Source organism: Schistocerca gregaria, chromosome 1 (assembly GCF_023897955.1).
Source record: "Schistocerca gregaria isolate iqSchGreg1 chromosome 1, iqSchGreg1.2, whole genome shotgun sequence".
NCBI classification, from domain to species: Eukaryota; Metazoa; Arthropoda; class Insecta; order Orthoptera; family Acrididae; genus Schistocerca; species Schistocerca gregaria.
Genome location: NC_064920.1, coordinates 699951686 through 699973182, shown reverse-complemented (window position 1 = coordinate 699973182; position 21497 = coordinate 699951686). Strand labels below are relative to the sequence as shown.

Genomic DNA, 21497 nt, shown 5'->3' with positions numbered 1-21497 from the left:
GCAAAATTACTGTCTAGTGGTTTGCTAATGCTGTATTTTACCATTTGACATCTTCTATTGAATAAAATAAAAATTCACAGGTGGAAAAAACAACTTTGCACCAAACACCAAAAAGAGCTAACTTGAGAAATTATCCTTCTCTCTCTTTTGCCTCTCTTCTTTCTTGTTTGTTGCTAAGATCGGCAACTGTTTGTCTGTTGTGTGTCTCAGGAATTATCTTCACTAGAAAGGTTGCATATGAACTGTAATAACAACATGGGGCTACTTATCATTTTATAGTTTTGGGAGACAACTTTATGTTCTAGAATGATGTTCAAATTTAGCGAGATTATTTTTATTATAAAATATATTACTGGAAGTTCGTGCTATTATACTTCTTGTAACACACGTAATTTGGCTTTAAACATGAACATTTTAGGTTAGTCTTTACTAAGACTATTGTGAAATTCAATTGAAACAACAAATTACTGTAACCCAGCTATGTTTATTATATTTTCTCAATTTCATGAGAGTATGTTTCTATCACCAGATGCATTTATATAAATTAAGAAGGAATTTTGCGTAACTTGTAGCACTGCATTGCTGTGGCCATAACCTGCTTTTTATCATATTTACATCATATGCACATTTTACAAAAAGAACTAAGCAAAGATGACACAAGAGCCTTTAAACACCATCTCCGCTTATTTCATTTCATAGTTAGCGCATGTGATGTAAAAACAGCTAGATAAGTAGTCTGTGGTCACTGAAAGACAAGGCTAAGTCATCTAAAGGTCTTACTTACTGTACTATTCATCCATGCCTTCTCAACTGAATTAAATGTGCCTGCTGGAGATATAATCCTCCAAAACACATAATGGAAAATATAATAAATGTGATTGGTTACAGTAATTTGTTGTTTCAATAGACAAAATAATCTGCATTAACAGAATTCTTGTTTCTAACTACATGCAATAGAAATGAATTTTTAGGCTTTTAAATTTCAACTTAACTGTGGCATGTTTTCCATATACTGTGATACTACAGTTACTCTCACATTATCTAATGCTTCATTCAGTGTATCGTTTTGCTTGTGATGCCTTAATTATTTTCTATCAATACTACACTTGTAGACAAACCCAATTCACAAAATAAAGAAATGTGATCCAGACACCCTAGCAATCTAGAAACAGATTTTTTTTTGAACTACACAGTTATTACTTTAACATCACAATACACTATGAAAAATGCATGTCTGATGATGAGCTAAGTTAGCAACACATTCACCTGTCCATCTTCTGCTCAATACCTCTTCTCTACACGGTTTAGCCTTGCTTCATTTAATTGAAACTATATTCTAGAAGGGTATAAAAAAGCTATGAGCTGCACATAAATTTAAATTCTTTAACAATTTGTGAGAGAGCAAGGTGCTATGTTTTAATCATTTAATCCAGAGGCTTTGATGTTTTTATATTATCCTCTGTTATATAACTTCCTTCAAGGAATATTAGTGAGAAATGTATACTAACTGTACTGAAATTTCCATGATGCCTGAGGGATCAAAAAACGCATTCTAATACTGTCTGAAGTCTCTGAGAAAGTAGACAGTAAGGGATGAGTGTGATAATCTGGAGTTTTTAATTAATTCTATCAGATGTACTGCATAAAAATAATATCAACTAGTACAACTCAAAGTGTTACCTAAACTGTAACTAATTACTGAGAATACACCCATATTTACATAAATGTGGAATTAGTGCACTATGAATTATTCAACATGGAAGTCACGCAGTGAGGAAACTCAAACTGAATAATTCTAAATTATAGGTGCTGTATGCACTCCAAATAACTATTAAATTCCAAGTTTGCAGTGGTACTTTATCTCAGGGAAGTGATGGAGTATTATGTCTGTGGCCACAACTTTGTAGTCCAATACCAAAAACATAAGATATGGTCATAAGTTAGTACAAATACGATAACGAAATATGAACTCTTTGAGGTTTCTAATTTTTTTCCATACATTGTTTTACAGAAGTGACAGCCTTCTCCATAGCTGATATCTCTAAAGCCTGTTAGTGGAATGGCTGTTAACCTGGAGATGGTAAATTCTGATGGTCAAAATAGTTTTCAGCATTAGTATACAGCCAGAAAAGGGAGGGCTAACTGATAAACAGGGTAAGTGTCTTATCTCTTTGAGTGAAAGCATCCATTGTCAGATAAGGACAAAATTTAGTGAACCATGGGAGTACATTATCAACACTACCACAATTATCAGCATTAACAACAACAACAACAACAACACAAACTCCTCAGTTACCTACACAAAACATAGAACTATGATACAATATACATACCTTACAAATTATAGGTTCTGAATTGCCCCTGATTGACGAATCTTAACTTAAAAGGGACTTCATAGTCGACAGTGGGAAACAAAATTTTTGTATTTAATGGAAAGAATTGCCAGGCCTGAGGAAACATGAAAGTTATGAATTCAGCCATGCCATATGTTTAGGTACATCAGTGTACACCATCCTAAAACTGTATACTGAATATAGGGAAAAAAATCTATTAAAAATATAGTCTAGAGTACAAAACTTTTTATTTTCCATAAGACCTAAAATAAACCTGATATTAAGTGCATGTTAAACAGAATTTCAATGTTACACAAATATTACCAAAGTGACACTGTGCTATGTGGGCATATGAAGACTCTTCTAAACTGCTAAGTGAAATGATTGCTTATGATTATTGTTTATGATTCTTGTGCCTTGCTTGTACATAGTTTTGACTCCTGATTAACCGCTCATAGGGCACGGATGTTTCCCAAGATCTGCAAATTCAGCTTCAAATGTTACTGACAACTAGAAAATGTTCAGCAAACATCTTTCGAGTTTACTGACTGGATTGTGGTCATAATGTGTGTGTGTGTGTGTGTGTGTGTGTGTGTGTGTGTGTGTGTGTGTGTGTGTGTGTACAGTTTATCTTTGTAATTAGAGGACTGGCACTCAAAACAAATTTTTGCTAAGTATGACGAAGTGAAACACTTTACAGGAAAAGTCAAGGTGGCTATTTTAGTACTGTGAAAGTGCAAAAGGCACAGACAACACACATCAAAGAACTATCACTAGTTAAAAAAGGAGAATCCAAAAGTCATTTTTGAAAAGGTTGACATCATATATCTGAAGAAAGTAGCAAAGATGAAGTGAAAATAAAATTGCAATATACCATAATGAAAGTAACATAGAAAACAGTTTCATGAACTAAAGCTGGAACCAGTGCAATGGATATAAAGAACACAGTAATCCAAGAGCTTTCAACAACAGATTCAAGCTGCGCATTGGAACCTTGACAGAGATGCTATTACTACCTCCTCTACAGGACCAGTAAACTTCACCAAGCTCCATCAGATCAGAAGCACGATTGGGAACTGACACACAGTACAAAAGATGAAGAGCCTCAGACTCTAATTGAAATCAAACAGAACAGGTAAGTCACTGACCACAAACCAAAAAGGAGAGCAGAAATTTTGTTCTATGTCAAGAGGAGGCAAATACAGAAGGGCAAGGGTCTATTAAAGATGGCCAGTTCAAATGTATGGTGAATAATGGTACCCCTTAGGGAAACTGCAGCAAGGAGCAGGACAGAATACCAGGTGAACACACTGCATGTGTCTGGGGACCTCACTCAAAATGTTTAAGAGGCTATTCCAGCAGGCATTGAGAGAACAGAGTGCAACCAACTGCCGATTGTGGTGTGTGTTGGAAAAACGAAGCCTGATGTCTGGGCTCCAAGGTCATACTTGGGTCATTCCAGTGCCTGGCAGAGAAGATTGAGGTGACCAGCCTTGTACAAGGAGTTTGAACAATGTTCAGAACTTGCAGAATTCTCTTCAGAACTGATTGTGGCCCCCTGGTTCTCAGTCAAGTGGAAGGACAAGGAGACGTCCAACACCCAGTAGCGGAGCATGCCCTCCAGCATAATTCTAGGGACCTAGGAACCTGCTACACTGTATGTGCCATTTGGCTTCTCCCACCCAACACCAGTCCCTCTGAACTGCGGAGATGGGAACTTGCACTCCAACACATCCTTTCATCCCGCTATCCCCCTGGACTGAACCTACGTTACACAACCTCACTCCCATTTACTCTTCAGTCTTCCCTCTTTCCCTTTTCTCTTTAGCCATTCATAAATCTTTTCATCCTACATCTTTATACTATATACCTCTTTACTTCTGTATGCATCCTCTTTGGTTTGAAGCTGGCACAGTACTTACAATAGAATATCTTTGGCTTCCCTCTGACAACCATGCCTCCATCCTTGCTACCCTCCCTGTTTTCCTTTCCCTGTTGCTTCATAACCTGGGTTGTGAGTAACTAAATCACTCTGAACATTCTGTAAGAAGCTAGTAGATGGTACTTCCTGGATTTGTGCCATAGGGCTGAAAAGTGTAGGGTCCCCCTAAATGGGTCAAGTGTGCACTACACATCAGAGGCTGCTATCCACGTAGCTGACAGTGTGTGGGGGTGCACACAAGGGTTTTTTAGATTAGGCGACTCTCCATCCAGTCCAGATAACAATAACTGTAAGCGACCCAGGAGCATAGGTGTAAGATCCAAAAGTGTGTGCAACCCTGCCCCCCCCCCCCCCCCCCCATGAGAGTATTAAAATCCCAGTAGTTAACTGCAGTAACATTAGCAACAAAATACCAGAATTTGAAGCACTTCACAACAGCAGTCAAGCTCTCATAATACTATGTATAGAGAGCTGGTTGAAACCTGAAACTGATAGTAGTGGGTTTCTTGAGGAAAATTTAAGTGAATATTGAAAGGATAAGCTAATGGGAAATGGAGATGGCATATTTGTCACAGAAACTCAAACTGACCAGCATAGAAATTGAAGTTGCATGCGAGAGTATTTGGGCAAGTCTCAGTATCAGGGGTGAGCATAAAATGGTAACAGGACCCTTCTATCACCCACCAGACTCATCTCGTAACCGAAAACTTTGCCTTTTCAGAAAACTACCTAGAACAGATAGTGCGGAACCCCATTCATAATGCAAATATATTGGATCTAATAGCAACAAACACACCTGACTTCTTCTCAGATGTCCACAATGAAACTGCTATCAGAGACCATGATGTGGCAGCGGCAACAGTGATTGCTAGAGTACAAAGGACAACTAAAACAAGTAAGAATGTATATATGTTACATAAAGTAGATAAAAGAGTTCATGTTGTACCTTAATGAGGAACTCTAAACTTTCAGTACAGGGCAAGAGCAGGTAGAGGAACTATGGCTCCAGTTTAAAAGAATAGTTGACAATGCATTGGATAGATATGTAACCAGTAGAACAATTTATAATGGGAGGGATCCTCCATGGTATACAGTAACTGTCAAAAAGCCTTCTACAGAAACAGAGACTACTTCATAATATATGTAAAACAAAGAGTAGCACTGGTACAGAGAGAGATGCTGAATAAAACCCGTTTCACTGTCACAAGAGCAATGTCTGAAGCCTTTAAAGACTACTGTAACAGAATATTTTCAAATGATCTTTCAAGAAACCTAAAGAACTTCTGGTCATATGTAAAGGCTGTTAGAGGCACCAGTAACTGGGGGGATGGGACAGGAACTGAGTTGGGAGGAAGCAATGCAAAAGCTGAAATGCTTAACTCTGTTTTCCAATTTCCTTTAGAAAAGAAAACCTAGAGGAATTGCTCCGATTTAACATTCATTACACTGAAAAGATGAGTGACATACATGTTAAGGTCAGTGGTGTTGAGAAACAGCTGGCATCGTTAAAACTGAACAAAGTTCCAGGGCCCGACAGAATCCCTATCACATTCTATACCAAATTTGTGGCTTAGTTAATATTTCTTCTAACTATAATCTATCACAGATCCCTTGAACAAAAAACTGAGCCCAGTAGTTGGAAGAAAGCACAGGTTACAGCTGTTTACAAGAATGGTAGTACAAACAGTCCATAAAACTAGTGCCCAATATCCTTTCTCACATGACATACTGAAAGCTTTGGATCAAGGCAGTCAGATAGATGCGATACTTCTTAGTTTCTGATAAGCTTTTGACTCAGTACCACATATAAGCTTATTGTCTGTTGTATGATCATGTGAGGCTAGATAGAGGATATTTTGACAGGGAGGATGCAGCACGTTATCTTGGATGGAGAGTTACTGTCACGTGTAGAAGTAATTTTGGGTGTGGCCCAGGGTAGCACTTTGGCAACTTAGCTGTTCGTGTGATATATTAATGACCCTGTAGAAAACGTTAATAGTAACTTCAGCCTTTTGGAGAAAATGAAGTATTGTCCAAAAAGAGCTGCATAAATATTCAGTCAGATGTTGATAAAATTTTAAAGTGTCCGAGATGTAAAACTGTGCACTTCCAAAACGAAAGAAAATGTAGTGTCTTATGACCATAATATCAATATGTGTCAGTTCAATACATACAATTACCTGGGTGTAACATTTCATAGGGATATGAAATGGAATGATTACACAGGCTTAGTTGCAGGTAAAGTAGGTGGTAGACTTCAGTTTAATTGTAGAAAACTGGGGAAACACAATCAGTCTACAAAGGAGACTGTACAAATCACTCGTGCAACCCATTCTAGAATATTTCTCAGGTGTGTGGCAATTAGAAGCATCTACAAAATATCTTGAGTGTACTTAATAATTGATGTGTTTCCAAGGCCAAAAACTGCATGTGCAAAGGATATTTCAATAAATATCTGTAGACAGGAATTATTTTGTCAAAGTGCTTCAAAACTATCTCCCCTCCATGTATGTGACTGTTAATCAATACCAAAAAACTAAACTTTAAGCTCAAATATGTGAGTTAATTTGACCTGAAGGTCAGTTACAAATGTTAAAGCATGATATAAGAGGCAAACATCACTGACAGATTAGGTCTTAGGCCTGGTCTGACTGGCCAACAGCTGCTTACAAGACACCACAAGGAGCAATTTATGAAAGTGGGACATGTGATCAGCATGTCACCAATCCCTCCAGCTGTTATTGCCAGTAGATGAATCCTGATGATGCCACTGTTTCTTTATTGAAGTAGCTCCTCATTTGGCCTCACAAGGACTGAGTGGACCCTGTACCAGACCACCCTACCTTAGAAAAAATCTCTGGAGGTAACTGGAATTGAAACCACGTTCTCCTGCAGCAATGCTAATCATTTGGCTGTGGAGGCAGCCACAAATGTTAAAGCAACATGCAAAAACATATTTAATAAAATAATTGATAGATTAGTGATTTGCTGCACACAACATTAAAATGAAACATCCACTCATCGAAGACAATATAAGAAATCAACAAACTACTCGTTCAACCAAATTTGATTGAATATCATCAAAAAAGTGTCTCGAAACTGGTAAACAGACTGTTTCACCATATTACTAGCACTCTGCAGGCGTATAGCTGGAAATGTGTCAGAAGGAGAGCAAAATTCACAAGGATTGCAGTACACCACCACCGTACTACTCTGACCTGACAGGGGATTTTACCGAACAACAAAAAGTAACATAGTAATGTTCATAAATTATATAAATTACATCATTAACAGAAACTAAGACAACAATTTGGTCAAATCTGAAGCTTATGACTACAGTGAAGTGAGAAATTGAATTATATGACAACCAAGGAAAAAATTGTAATATGATAACAATAAAGTCTGAAAAAGGTGGAGTAACATAAAAGAAATAATAATAAAATATGTGTGTATAATACTGTTTCCATTACTAACAAAAACTGATGAGTACAGAAATATATACAAAAGACACACTGATAACTTTTTAGTTTTTAGATTTATAAATATAACAGAAATTCCTGGCTGGAACAATACCTAAAAAAAGGGAAAGGCAACCATCCAGCTAAAGCAGAATGATTTGTGGAGCATAGAAACACATAATGGGAAACAATAGTTTCAGAGCTCTAGTTCTTGCTTTTTTTTTTTTTTTTTAGTAAAAGTGTGTAGTTCCATACACATAACATGAACACTGAAATGTACACTTCTACGACCACAGTGAGATTGATTATTGGAAGCAGTTGTGTGGGCTGCTAGAGGTCAGGAAGGGCTAGGGATAGATATACAATGCAAGGACAGGTAGCAGAGTACAGTAGGGCATGTCTTTTGAGAAATGGCTCAGTGGCTGCACAAGACGGAAGGAGTTCAGAGGGTGGAGCATATAACAGCTATATAGTGAGAGAGGAGTGTGGGGGCAAGGGAGGTAGGAAGAAAAGGAGACAAAGGTGGAAATGAAGAGGGCACACACACACACCCACACACACACACACACACACACACACACACACACACACACACAGGGTGAGGGTGAGGGTGAGGATGAGGAGGATGGGGAGGGAGAGGATGGGGAGGGAGAGGATGGGGAGGGAGAGGATGGGGAGGGAGAGGATGGGGAGGGAGAGGATGGGGAGGGAGAGGATGGGGAGGGAGAGGATGGGGAGGGAGAGGATGGGGAGGGAGAGGATGGGGAGGGAGAGGATGGGGAGGGAGAGGATGGGGAGGGAGAGGATGGGGAGGGAGAGGATGGGGAGGGAGAGGATGGGGAGGGAGAGGATGGGGAGGGAGAGGATGGGGAGGGAGAGGATGGGGAGGGAGAGGATGGGGAGGGAGAGGATGGGGAGGGAGAGGATGGGGAGGGAGAGGATGGGGAGGGAGAGGATGATGGCAGTACTCCATCTTAACAGGTAAGAAGTGCTGTGGAAAGAAGAGAGAAGGAAAAAGGTAAAGTTAGGCAGTGAGAAACAGGTTAGCAGAGATTTAGAGGATTGTGAGAGTATAAAGTATGTTGTAGATATAATTGCCACCCGTGTAGTTAAAAAAACTTGTACTGACACAGAGTCTCTAAATAGCCTGCACAGTGAAGCAGCTGTTCAAGTCATTTGTATTGTGGCATCCAGCACGTTTGACGACTGGATGCTCAAGTCTGCAGTATGCCACAGTTTGGCGGTGGCCATACATGCAAGTGGACTGCTTTTTACTTTTCATGCCCACATGGAATACTGTGCAGTAACTGTAGTGTAGATGATACATAAGGGGAGTTCAAAAAACAAGCCAGAGGCATAATTACAGAAACCAGTACCTGTATGTTAGAAGTATTGCCCCTGGCTGTTGAGACACTTGTCCCACTGTGCCACCAGGCAATGAATGGCAGTATCATAAAATTCCCAGGGCTGCAACATTAACCAGTTCCGCACATAGAGCTGGACTCATCATCTGAGGTGAATTGTTTGCCCCCTCAGAGCCTTTTTAAGGGGACCAAAACGGGCGTAATCACATGGAGAGAGATCCAGACAGTATGGAGGGTGGCTGAGAACCTCCCATTTGAATTTCTGCAGGAGTGCCACGACTGCGTTGGCCGTATGAGGCTTCGCACTGTCGTGGAGCAGAATGACCCCACAAGTGAGATTGCCAGGTCATTCTGATTTGATTGCTTGGCGGTGGTGTTCAAGGTTTGCGTGTAATACTTGGTATCCACTGTTGTCCCATGCTGCAGGAAGTGAATCAGAAGGGGGCCATCTTGGTCAACGAAGAACGTCAGCATAACCTTTCCTGCACTTGTGTGGATGGCCTTGGCTTTTTTTTTTATGGTGGTGACCCTGGATGCTTCCACTGGAGACTGTCATTTTGATTCTGGTTTGAAGTGATGACACCATGACTCATCTCCAGCCACCACTCGTGCCAGGAATGTATTCCCTTCCAAACATAGCACTGCAGATGAGCAAGACAGTGGGCCATTCAACATGCTTCCTGGTGTGGTTGAAGACTGTGGGACACCCATTTGGCACACACTTCGGGCATGTGCACTAGTTCCTTCATGATGAATGCTTCCAACACTCAATCAGACCATGGCAGCTTTGGCTTTCACTGTCACTCGGCAGTCCTGGGTAATGAGTGCATTCACCAGCTTGACAATGTCATTAGTAATGCGGTGCAGTGCTGCACACCGCGTATCATTGTCTAACGACACCCATCCTTCCCTGAAGCACTTTTACCAGGCCTTGGCCATTACAAGGGACATGGAGTGTTTGCCATACACTTGTGACATTTCTCAATGAATGTCCAACTCCTACTCCTTCCACTGCTAGAAAACGAACACCACCTATTTGCTCTTTGTTTGATGCCTCTATGTCACTGTTTACAAAGCGACTGGCAGTGTTGAACAATTGATGCACGCTGCTGCTGCTAGTTCTGTATAGTCACATGACGTGCACACCTGCGCTCTAACGATGGGCTGTGAACTTCCACGCTCTGGTTGGAACCACATCTCATTACACAAGCCACGATATTACCCTGTTACTGGTTTGCGCATTACAGACTCTGGCTCATTTCTTTTTGAATGTCCCTTATATAAAATGACTGCTTTCACACACAGCAGTATCTTTTATTGGATAAGGAATGTCTGTGACTGGACTGCAGCAGGAGGTGGTGGGTGGATGTTGGTTGGTTGGTATTGGGGAGGGGGTGGGGGGGGGGGGGGGGGCAATGGACCAAATAGTTAGGTTCAGTCCCTCTATTAAGGAGTGGTGCATCCAGAACTAGAGATGTCCACCAAGAACTTTTTCTTATCTAGTCATGAGATTCATAACAGCAAAAGTGAGAAGGCTAAAAACATGATGAACATTTTTATTATCAACAATAAAAGCAAGGTGAGGAAAATAGGGAAGTCAGTAGGTGGGCAGCCCCAGGGCTCTACATGTGACAGGAAATGTCCACCCAAACCTCTCCCATCCCTGACGCATTACAGTCAAGAGCACCCACTATTCAACAAAGTGCAACACCCAGAATAGAAAATCTGATGTGACAAAAAGGAGGTGAACCAAATTCAAAAGTGATGAAAACAGAGTAAAAGAGGGATGGAAAAGCAGCTTGGTCAAGGAGGAAGGATCAGGGATCCCCCAGACCTGGCATACAATGGGAGGCGCTCCACACCCAACCACCCTGCCCTTGCTCCAGAGGTAGACAAAAACCTACAAAACGAGGAGGCATTCCACCATGATATGAGCTACTGTCTCTCAAATCTCCACGGCCATAATGAGGGCGTGGCTCATTACACAAAGAAAAACTATGGGTGAATCTGATGAAACCAATGATGAGATGACATAGGACTGTGGATTTCTTCTGGGAGGAGCAGAAGGAAGTGCACCATGCTGCACTACACTCCTCTATTGTGCAGAGTTTACTACATGGGCACCAGATAAAATTCTATTTCCAAGCATGCAGAGATATCACTTGCACTCGCAAATCCGCACCTGGGATTGGCAAAATGAAGGAGGGTGGGAATCAGGACAACACCACCCCTCATACGCAAAAAAGAATAGAATACATGAGACGATCTGGGACTTGTCAAATGACAATGCATTGGAGAGCAAGAACTGGTAGTGTTGAATTGGAAGAGGGAAGGATCCCATCTTTGGCAAGGAAACTGTTTACATGCCTAGTCCAGAAGGCACCAGTACCCAGACGCATACCACAAAGGTGGATGAGCCATAAACCTGACAAGCATAGTCCAGTCAGCATGAAACCAGGGCCCTGTAAATACAGATAAAAGTAGCACAATCCATACCTCAAGTTTGGTACAGGGCGACGCGGAATTTGACATCATGGACGTTGAAGACCCATAGAGGTCTCTGCAGCATCGCGCCATAAGCTGTGGTGGCGCGCGCCTCCTGGTCCGCATTTAGAGAGAGCGCCACAGTGGAACACGTGGTTGCAACGGCCAATAGCGGCATTCCCGATAGAGTACTTAAGCGCCTGCCTGTCGCTCAGCCTGCCAGTCTAACCTTGCGGTGGTTGTCTTGTTTGGTTTTCTTGGCTCTGTTGTCCATTCTTGTTGTTGTCGTAAGGTCCTTTGTTGGTCATGTCCACCCTCTCCCGTCGTGTTGTTGTTCGCGGAAAGGTCCGCACAGTGATGGCAACGAGGAAGAGTGTGACACTCAACACAGAGCACTGTGGAATGCTGTTCTCTTGGACTTGCACAAATGTGAGTGAAATACTAACTCTAACACAGAACAACTGGTGGGTAAAAACTAACAAAAATTGGTAGGAAGCCTGAAAAGCCCAGGTCCAAAGGGTGAGTTAAATGTGATAATTCCAATTGGTGTCATATGCCTTATGCAGTTAAAAAAAGTCTGCAATAAGGTGTTGATGTTTAGAAAATGCTGGTTGGATTGGCGTTCCCAACCTAAGGAAAGGGTTGGTTGTGGATTGTCCCCCTTGAACCCACACTGATAAGGGAAAAAAGCCCCAACACAGCATAATCTTTGGGCAACCATCCCTTCAAGCAGCTTTCAGACTATTTTAGTCATGCTAATCAGCTAGTAACTGTCAAGAGATGTAGGGTTCTTTTCTGGCTTAAGGACTGGGACACCAATGCTATCTCACCATTGCGAGGGGAAGGCACTTGAAGATCCTGGGGAACATTCAGTTGTTGGATAATCTGACTGAATTGAATCTGGGCCTTGGGCTGTGTCGTGTGACAAGGCAAGATAGTGATATAGTTCCTAGCTCATGAAGAATTCATTATATGATTCATCTTGGTGGGGAGTGAAACATAAGGGAAATATTATATTTGTTGCTTCTGCAGTAGAAAGGTAACTGGATAGAAAGAGGATGTTGCAAGGTGTTCTGCATGAGCCAATGAACTGGTCCAAAGACCACCCTGTAGGGCAAGACCCGAACAGCTATTGATCGTTGGCGGCCCGGAAGGCCATGAAACTTGGGCCACACCTGAAATGAAGAGGCGTTGTCCCCATGGAGGAGGCATATCACTCCCAGCATTCCTTGGAGGAGGTGGAGATGTTTAATGTCCTATTGACAATGAGGTCATTAGAGACAGAGCACAAGCTCAAATTAGAGAAGGATGGAGAAGGAAATTTGCCATGCCCTTTGATAGGTACTAATCTGGAATTCGCTTTAAGCAATTTACGGAAAACACAGAAAACCTAAATTCGAATGGCCGTACATGGGTTTGAGCCATGTTCTCTCAAATGTGTGTCCAGTGTGCTAACCACTGTGCCACCATGTTCAGTTACTCTCTCTACACACACACACACACACACACACACACACACACACACACACACACACACACACACACACACACCCCCGAGCATTCCTTCCCGTGTTTGATTAGACAGTGAGCCTTAACATGAAGTTACTCAAAAGTGTTAAAGCTGGTCTGTGAAGGCCGTTGCTTGAATCGTTGCAGGGCTTCTCGGCGAGTTAGTAGACCTACTGTAATGTCTTTGGTCTGCAGTGGTACAGGCTGATGGCGGGGGGATGTAGAAAGGTAGAAAGGGAAAGAGCAGTTCCAGTGGCATGGGTGATCACACTTGAGACACCTTGCACAACTTTATCAATGCAATCTGATAGAGAGGCGGCGGATGTAACAGCAGAGGCATACAAAGGCCAGCTGGCTCAATGAAGTGCCCAATGTGGTACTCAGTGTCTGTCTGGCAGTGGTAAGGAAATAGCAGGATCACAATCACAAATGTTGCTTTGTAGTGACCAACATAGTGAAGCCACAAGAGTGTGTTAGATGGATAGCTGTAAAGATGACTTGGTTAGCACTGAAGTGGGTAGGGGAACTATCATTGGGAAGGACAGATTATGGGCTGTGAGAAGCTGGTCAATTAGAAGGCCCCTATTAGACGAAGTGGTACTTTCCCACAGGGCATGGTGTGCACTGATGGGGATAGCGGTGGGAGGGGGAGGGGGGTTGGATTAATGTGATCAGTTCAACATAAATAAGTGGGATGCCTACATGTAGGTAAATTTTGCAAATGGCAACTGCAGAGATGATTTGCACCTGCAACACTACTGCAACAAGATACAAAGAGGAATCTAATCCTTGACAACATCTGTACAAATGAAAGTACAGACCCCTCCAAGATGCAATCTTGGCACTAGCATGGTTCTAACAGAATGCATGACAACCACGGAGTCTTGGAGGATAATCACCAGTTAAGCATGTTTCTTGGAGAGCAATGCAAATTGCAGAAGAGGAGGAAACATGGTGTTGCAGTACCAGCATGTGACAGCAGTACCCATTGCAATTACACTGAATAATCACATGAGTAGTGGTCAGGATATGCATGTAGGAGCCAGGAGGATCAGTCACGCCATAGGATCACTGCCTGTCACCTGTGGAGATACAATCACATCCACAAACACTGGTTCAGAATCAGGCCTCCATGGGCACTGCAGAAGTCTTGTCCTGATTCTTCTTGTGGGCAAGGTTGGTTCAAGGGGCTAACCCACAGGCAGTGGCCCTTTCAGCCATTATTTGGCATCTGGCCTCCGATATGGGAGTTACTGGGGAGAGGGATCCTGAGAGAAAGCCATGTCACTGGTAGATGTTGAATAAGGAAAACCTTCTCTGGCTGGGTATGGAAAGTGGTTCCCGAAGAAGGTACTACAGGAACCACAGGAGTGGAGGGTGACAGGAGATACGGTTTGGGGAAGGTCGAGGTAGGGGATGGAGGGGGGGGGGGGGGGGAGGGGAGGGGCAATGGTCGTGATGTTAACGAAATTGAGCACCATATCCGCAGGATGTAAGCATTCATATTTCTTCCAAACATCAGTATATGACAGGGAGTAAATAGATTTGTATTCCTGGATCTTCTGTTCTTTCTTGAAAACTGGGCAAACTGCTGAACATGTAGGGTGATGTTCTGTGAAGTTTACACACGAAAGTGGATGTTCACAAGGACGTCCTTCATGGAGTGATCATTCACAGTTGCCACATTTTGGGTCTGTTGTGCAGTGGCATCACATTCGCCCGAAGTGTAAACATCTGAAGTACCTCATAGGTGGTCGTACATATGGTTTCCCATCACCTGTACACCATGACATTTTTTTCTAGGACATCCCTTCAAAGGCTAAGATGTCTGGATCTGTACAATTATCTTTGGTCCCTTTTTGTAAGCGTCTGTGAAAATATACACTTAGCCACTGGAGATTAGTCTGAAGCTCCTCATCTCTTTGGAGCACAACTTCTTTGTGGAAAATAATTCTTTGGATCACATTAAAAGTTGTGTGTGGGGCAACAGCCACATGTATGTCACCTTGATGATTGTCTGCCTGAAGAGGTGTAGATTGGGCAGCAGAGTAACTTTTAATTAATAATGAGCATTTGACATTTTTCCCAGTGATTCAACTTCCCCATTTTCTGCAATGTTTTTGACAAAAAATAATCATTTCACTGCATTAACAGTATCCGCAAGTAACGGGTGAAGCATTTTGCTCCCAAATGGCTGCTTTGTCACTCTTTCTGCAGCGTTGACAGGGAAGGGAATGTCGTGGGGTTGTACCTCGCTGCATTATTATAATCATTCCCTTCTGAAGAGACTGCTGTAGACGTGCAGCCACCAGCAGAAAAAAGTTTAACTTGCTTCATGTACAATCTTCCGCCATGTTATCAGCTACTCCAAAGGAGGGGGGGGGGCTTTCCTCACAAATGCCACCCAGCCACAGCAACGGTTACATGGCCAGTAAATCTCTGTCCAGAGTCCTCTACCAGCCATGATGGGCATATACTCCTTGGCTTGCGTAGGAAGGCACAAACAGTGTGATATCTGCATGTTCAATGGGCTACCACTGTGCAGGTACTTGATGACCTCCCACACAATGGAATGGCTACCATGCTGGGTTTTGGGTGTAGTACCTTTACAAGAAAGGACGGGTACAAAGAGAGAAAGACATAAAAGGTGGAATGTACACGGTGATGATCAACATTCCTTGCATGGTCTGCACTTTTGTAAAATTTGGAAATGGAGTAGCAACTCAAAACCAACAGAGGAACATATAGTTAAGAATGAAAAGTTGTAGGATACTGGAAGGGAAGAAAATGAGTGTCCAAAATCACAAACCACATTCAAGCACAATCAGCACCAAGAAGACCATCCAATGGAAATGCAGAAATGAAAAAAGAATAGCAGGGAATAGAATTGCTGCATGAAAGGGAGTAGTGCTGCAAGGACTGGGGCCATATGGTGGCCCAGCTCGTACTCACAAAAGAGATGTGTGCCCACAGAAGGGGAATGGGAAGGGGGAGGGGGAGGGGATGCATGTTGGGACAGGTCTTACACCTGGGTTGACCACAAGGGAATGTTGCAAGATCAGAAATGGAATAGGTATGAACAGGTATATTCTGTATATTCTGTAGGTTTGAGTTTTTCATAGCCATGGTGATAGTGCGTGATCAGGGGAATGCTGGTTGGTGGTTGGTTCACAGTTTACTGATGTTGGAGAACAAGATGGCATGGGAGATCTGTTTATGGATGAGCTGGGTAGGATACTGTCTTTTAAGATTATTAGTATATTTTGACAACTCCTGCTTCCCACTGTAGATATAGCACCCACAGGTGGCAACACTGTAAGAAATACACTTTCTAACATGGGACAGGTGAAAGCTTTCAAAGTGGAAGTATTGTTTGTGCACTTGATATGAACAGAAGTTTTAAGGTTGAATAACAAGTACACTGATTTGTTCTACTGATTTTTGTTATCTTCATCTACATCTACAAGATTACTCTGCAATTCACATTTAAGTGCTTGGCAGAGGGTTCATCGAACCAAAATCATACTATCTCTCTAGCATTACACTCCCGAACAGCGGGCGGGAAAAACAAACACCTAAACCTTTCTGTACAGGCTCCGATTTCTTTTCTTTTATTTTGATGATCGTTCCTACCTATGTAGGTTGGGCTTAACAAAAATTTTCGCATTCGGAAGAGAAAGTTGGTGACTGAAGTTTCGTAATAGATCTTGCCGCGACGAAAAACGTCTTTGCTTTAATGACTTCCATCCCAACTCGCATATCATATCTGCCACACTCTCTCCCCTATTACATGATAATACAAAACGAGCTGCCCTTTTTTGCACCCTTTTGATGTCCTCTGTCAATCCCACCTAGTAAGGATCCCACACCACGCATCAATTTTCTAACAGAGGACAAACGAGTGTAGTCTAAGCTGTCTCTTTAGTGGACTTGTTGCATCTCCGAAGTGTCCTGCCAATGAAACGCAACCTTTGGCTCGCCTTCCCCACAATATTATCTATGTGGTTTTTCCAACTGAAGTTGTTCGTAATTTTAGCACCCAGGTACTTAGTTGAATTGACAGCCTTGAGAATTGTACCATTTATCGAATTCCAACGGATTTCTTTTGGAACTCATGTGGATCACCTCACACTTTTTGTTATTTAGTGTCAACTGCCACCTGCCACACCATACAGCAATCTTTTCTAAATCACTTTGCAACCGATACTGGTCTTCGGATGACCTTACTAGATGGTAAACTACAGCATCATCTGCGAACAACCTAAGAGAACTGCCCAGATTGTCACCCAGGTCATTTATATAGATCAGGAACAGCAGAGGTCCCAGGACGCTTCCCTGGGGAACACCTGATATCACTTCAGTTTTACTCGATGATTTGCCGTCTATTACTACAAACTGCAACCTCCCTGACAGGAAATCACGAATCCAGTCGCACAACTGAACTAGTTTTCGGGTTATTCGGCAATCTTCAGGAAACAACTGAAGTATTTACAGAGCCATCTGAGATGTGGAGGTCAACATCTAGGAAGACGCTTCATGTTGAGTTGAGAAGGATCAGGTGAAGCAGATTTAGAAATAGGTGTTGAGGTTATAGAGGAAAGAGCAAAGATTGTCCTCCCCACCAGTCCAGACAGTGAAAATCTCACCAGTGGATATGAACCAGATAAGGTGTTCAGGCTGTTGAAAAAATAGGAAGGATTCCTCCACATGGCCCATAGGTAAGTTGGTGTAGGATGGTGCAATGTGAGTACCCACAGCAGTTTGGAGGCGTTGGTCAATAAAGGCAGAGTTTGGTTCTGTGAGAGCACTGTACCCAACCACAATGGGATGACCTGTAGGGAGACCTGTGGGGTTGGGTTTGTTGAGTTTGAGAAGTAGGTAAAAAGTAGGAGTGCTGGAGGTTTCTGGTGTGAGGAGGGAGATGAATTCCAGTGTCAGGTTTTAGGGTGGACCTAAGGCCTTGTGGAGACATTATAGGTCATGTTGGACTTCTGGGATGGTGTCATGGTCATAAGGTTGTAATGTAATACGATATTTTGTCTGGAAATGTCATGATAAACTCACACGCACTTTGAGAACCGGAAGGTATTCAAGTGAATATAGAGAGAAAACATACTATTTTAAATTAATTAAACTAGAGTGGAGTACAACATTGTCACTGGGCTTATGTTTATGCAGAGCCCTGAATATACACAGGAGTTGCACCTCCTGTGGGCATTAGTAGTGAACAGAAGTCGTCACTTGCTGTGGTGGATGTTTAATTCCGCACAGCCACCAAAAAATAGCCAAACAACCTGCATTAGCAATGAATGTTACGTAAAATGTAATGTAGACTCACTCACTCAATTGTATACAGACAAGAGAGAAGGAGTGTCCTGGAACTCACTGTAAAGAATTTTGCATTAATGGCTAATTTGACAATATGTGTTTGAAATGTCAAACCATCATTACAAATGATTTACATTGTTTGAGTAGAGAAACAAGCTCTTTTTTTTCCAGCTAATTCACAGAATCTTTAAGAAAGAGGATCTGAGAACTGTGAAGAAGATTATTAACTAGGACTGAATAGCAGGACCAGCTCTACGATAAAAAATTTATAAGCAACCTTAGTATCAAGAAGATATTAGCAAACAAAATCAAAGCTACAAAAGTCATGTGCTATTCCAAGAGCACATATGTAACTGTTAGGTTTGACGTCTCCCTGTGAGCACTCCCCCCCATGAACCATGGACCTTGCCGTTGGTGGGGAGGCTTGCGTGCCTCAGCGATACAGATGGCCGTACCGTAGGTGCAACCACAACGGAGGGGTATCTGTTGAGAGGCCAGACAAACGTGTGGTTCCTGAAGAGGGGCAGCAGCCTTTTCAGTAGTTGCAGGGGCAACAGTCTGGATGATTGACTGATCTGGCCTTGCAACATTAACCAAAACGGCCTTGCTGTGCTGGTACTGCGAACGGCTGAAAGCAAGGGGAAACTACAACCGTAATTTTTCCCGAGGACATGCAGCTTTACTGTATGATTAAATGATGATGGCATCCTCTTGGGTAAAATATTCCGGAGGTAAAATAGTCCCCCATTCGGATCTCCGGGCGGGGACTACTCAGGAGGATGCCGTTATCAGGAGAAAGAAAACTGGCGTTCTACGGATCGGAGCGTGGAATGTCAGATCCCTTAATTGGGCAGGTAGGTTAGAAAATTTAAAAAGGGAAATGGATAGGTTAAAGTTAGATATAGTAGGAATTAGTGAAGTTCGGTGGCAGGAGGAACAAGACTTCTGGTCAGGTGACTACAGGGTTATAAACACAAAATCAAATAGGGGTAATGCAGGAGTAGGTTTAATAATGAATAGGAAAATAGGAATGCGGGTAAGCTACTACAAACAGCATAGTGAACGCATTATTGTGGCCAAGATAGATACGAAGCCCACACCTACTACAGTAGTACAAGTTTATATGCCAACTAGCTCTGCAGATGATGAAGAAATTGAAGAAATGTAGGATGAAATAAAAGAAATTATCCAGATAGTGAAGGGAGACGAAAATTTAATAGTAATGGGTGACTGGAATTCGAGTGTAGGAAAAGGGAGAGAAGGAAACATAGTAGGTGAATATGGATTGGGGCTAAGAAATGGAAGAGGAAGCCGCCTAGTAGAATTTTGCACAGAGCACAAATTAATCATAGCTAACACTTGGTTTAAGAAACATGAAAGGAGGTTGTATACGTGGAAGAACCCTGGAGATACTAAAAGGTATCAGATAGATTATATAATGGTAAGACAGAGATTTAGGAACCAGGTTTTAAGTTGTAAGACATTTCCAGGGGCAGATATGGACTCTGACCACAATCTATTGGTTATGACCTGTAGATTAAAACTGAAGAAACTGCAAAAATGTGAGAAATTAAGGAGATGGGACCTGGATAAACTGAAAGAACCAGAGGTTGTACAGAGTTTCAGAGAGAGCATAAGGGAACAATTGACAGGAATAGGGGAAAGAAATACAGTAGAAGAAGAATGGGTAGCTCTGAGGGATGTAGTAGTGAAGGCAACAGAGGATAAAGTAGGTAAAAAGACGAGGGCTGCTAGAAATCCTTGGGTAACAGAAGAAATATTGAATTTAATTGATGAAAGGAGAAAATATAAAAATGCAGTAAATGAAGCAGGCAAAAAGGAATACAAACGTCTCAAAAATGAGATCGACAGGAAGTGCAAAATGGCTAAACAGGGATGGCTAGAGGACAAATGTAAGGATGTAGAGGTTTATTTCACTAGGGGTAAGATAGATACTGCCTACAGAAAAATTAAAGAGACCTTTGGAGAGAAGAGAACCACGTGTATGAACATCAAGAGCTCAGATGGCAGCCCAGTTCTAAGCAAAGAAGGGAAGGCAGAAAGGTGGAAGGAGTATATAGAAGGTTTATACAAGGGCGATGTACTTGAGGACAATATTATGGAAATAGAAGAGGATGTAGATGAAGACGAAATGGGAGATACGATACTGCGTGAAGAGTTTGACAGAGCACTGAAAGACCTGAGTCGAAACAAGGCCCCCGGAGTAGACAAAATTCCATTAGAAATACTGACGGCCTTGGGAGAGCAGGTCATGACAAAACTCTACCAGCTGGTGAGCAAGATGTATGAGACAGGCGAAATACCCTCAGACTTCAAGAAGAATATAATAATTCCAATCCCAAAGAAAGCAGGTGCTGACAGATGTGAAAATTACCGAACTATCAGTTTAATAAGCCACGGCTGCAAAATACTAACGCGAATTCTTTACAGACGAATGGAAAAACTGGTAGATGCAGACCTCGGGGAGGATCAGTTTGGATTCCATAGAAATGTTGGAACACGTGAGGCAATACTGACCTTACGACTTATCTTAGAAGAAAGATTAAGAAAAAGCAAACCTACGTTTCTAGCATTTGTAGACTTAGAGAAAGCTTTTGACAATGTTGACTGGAATACTCTTTTTCAAATTCTAAAGGTGGCAGGGGTAAAATACAGGGAGCGAAAGGCTATTTACAATTTGTACAGAAACCAGATGGCAGTTATTAGAGTCGAGGGGCATGAAAGGGAAGCAGTGGTTGGGAAAGTAGTGAGACAGGGTTGTAGCCTCTCCCCAATGTTATTCAATCTGTATATTGAGCAAGCAGTAAAGGAAACAAAAGAAAAATTTGGAGTAGGTATTAAAATTCATGGAGACGAAGTAAAAACTTTGAGGTTCGCCGATGACATTGTAATTCTGTCAGAGACGGCAAAGGACTTGGAAGAGCAGTTGAACGGAATGGACAGTGTCTTGAAAGGAGGATATAAGATGAACATTAACAAAAGCAAAACGAGGATAATGGAATGTAGTCAAATTAAATCGGGTGATGCTGAGGGAATTAGATTAGGAAATGAGACACTT

The 21497-nt window shown here is 42.1% G+C and overlaps 1 protein-coding gene across 1 annotated transcript in view; it reads right to left on the bottom strand.

Moving 5' to 3' along the window:
* LOC126365360 (protein lin-7 homolog C-like) overlaps positions 1–21497 on the bottom strand; it is a 62559-nt gene that overhangs the window by 2930 nt on the left and 38132 nt on the right. The window lies entirely within an intron of this gene.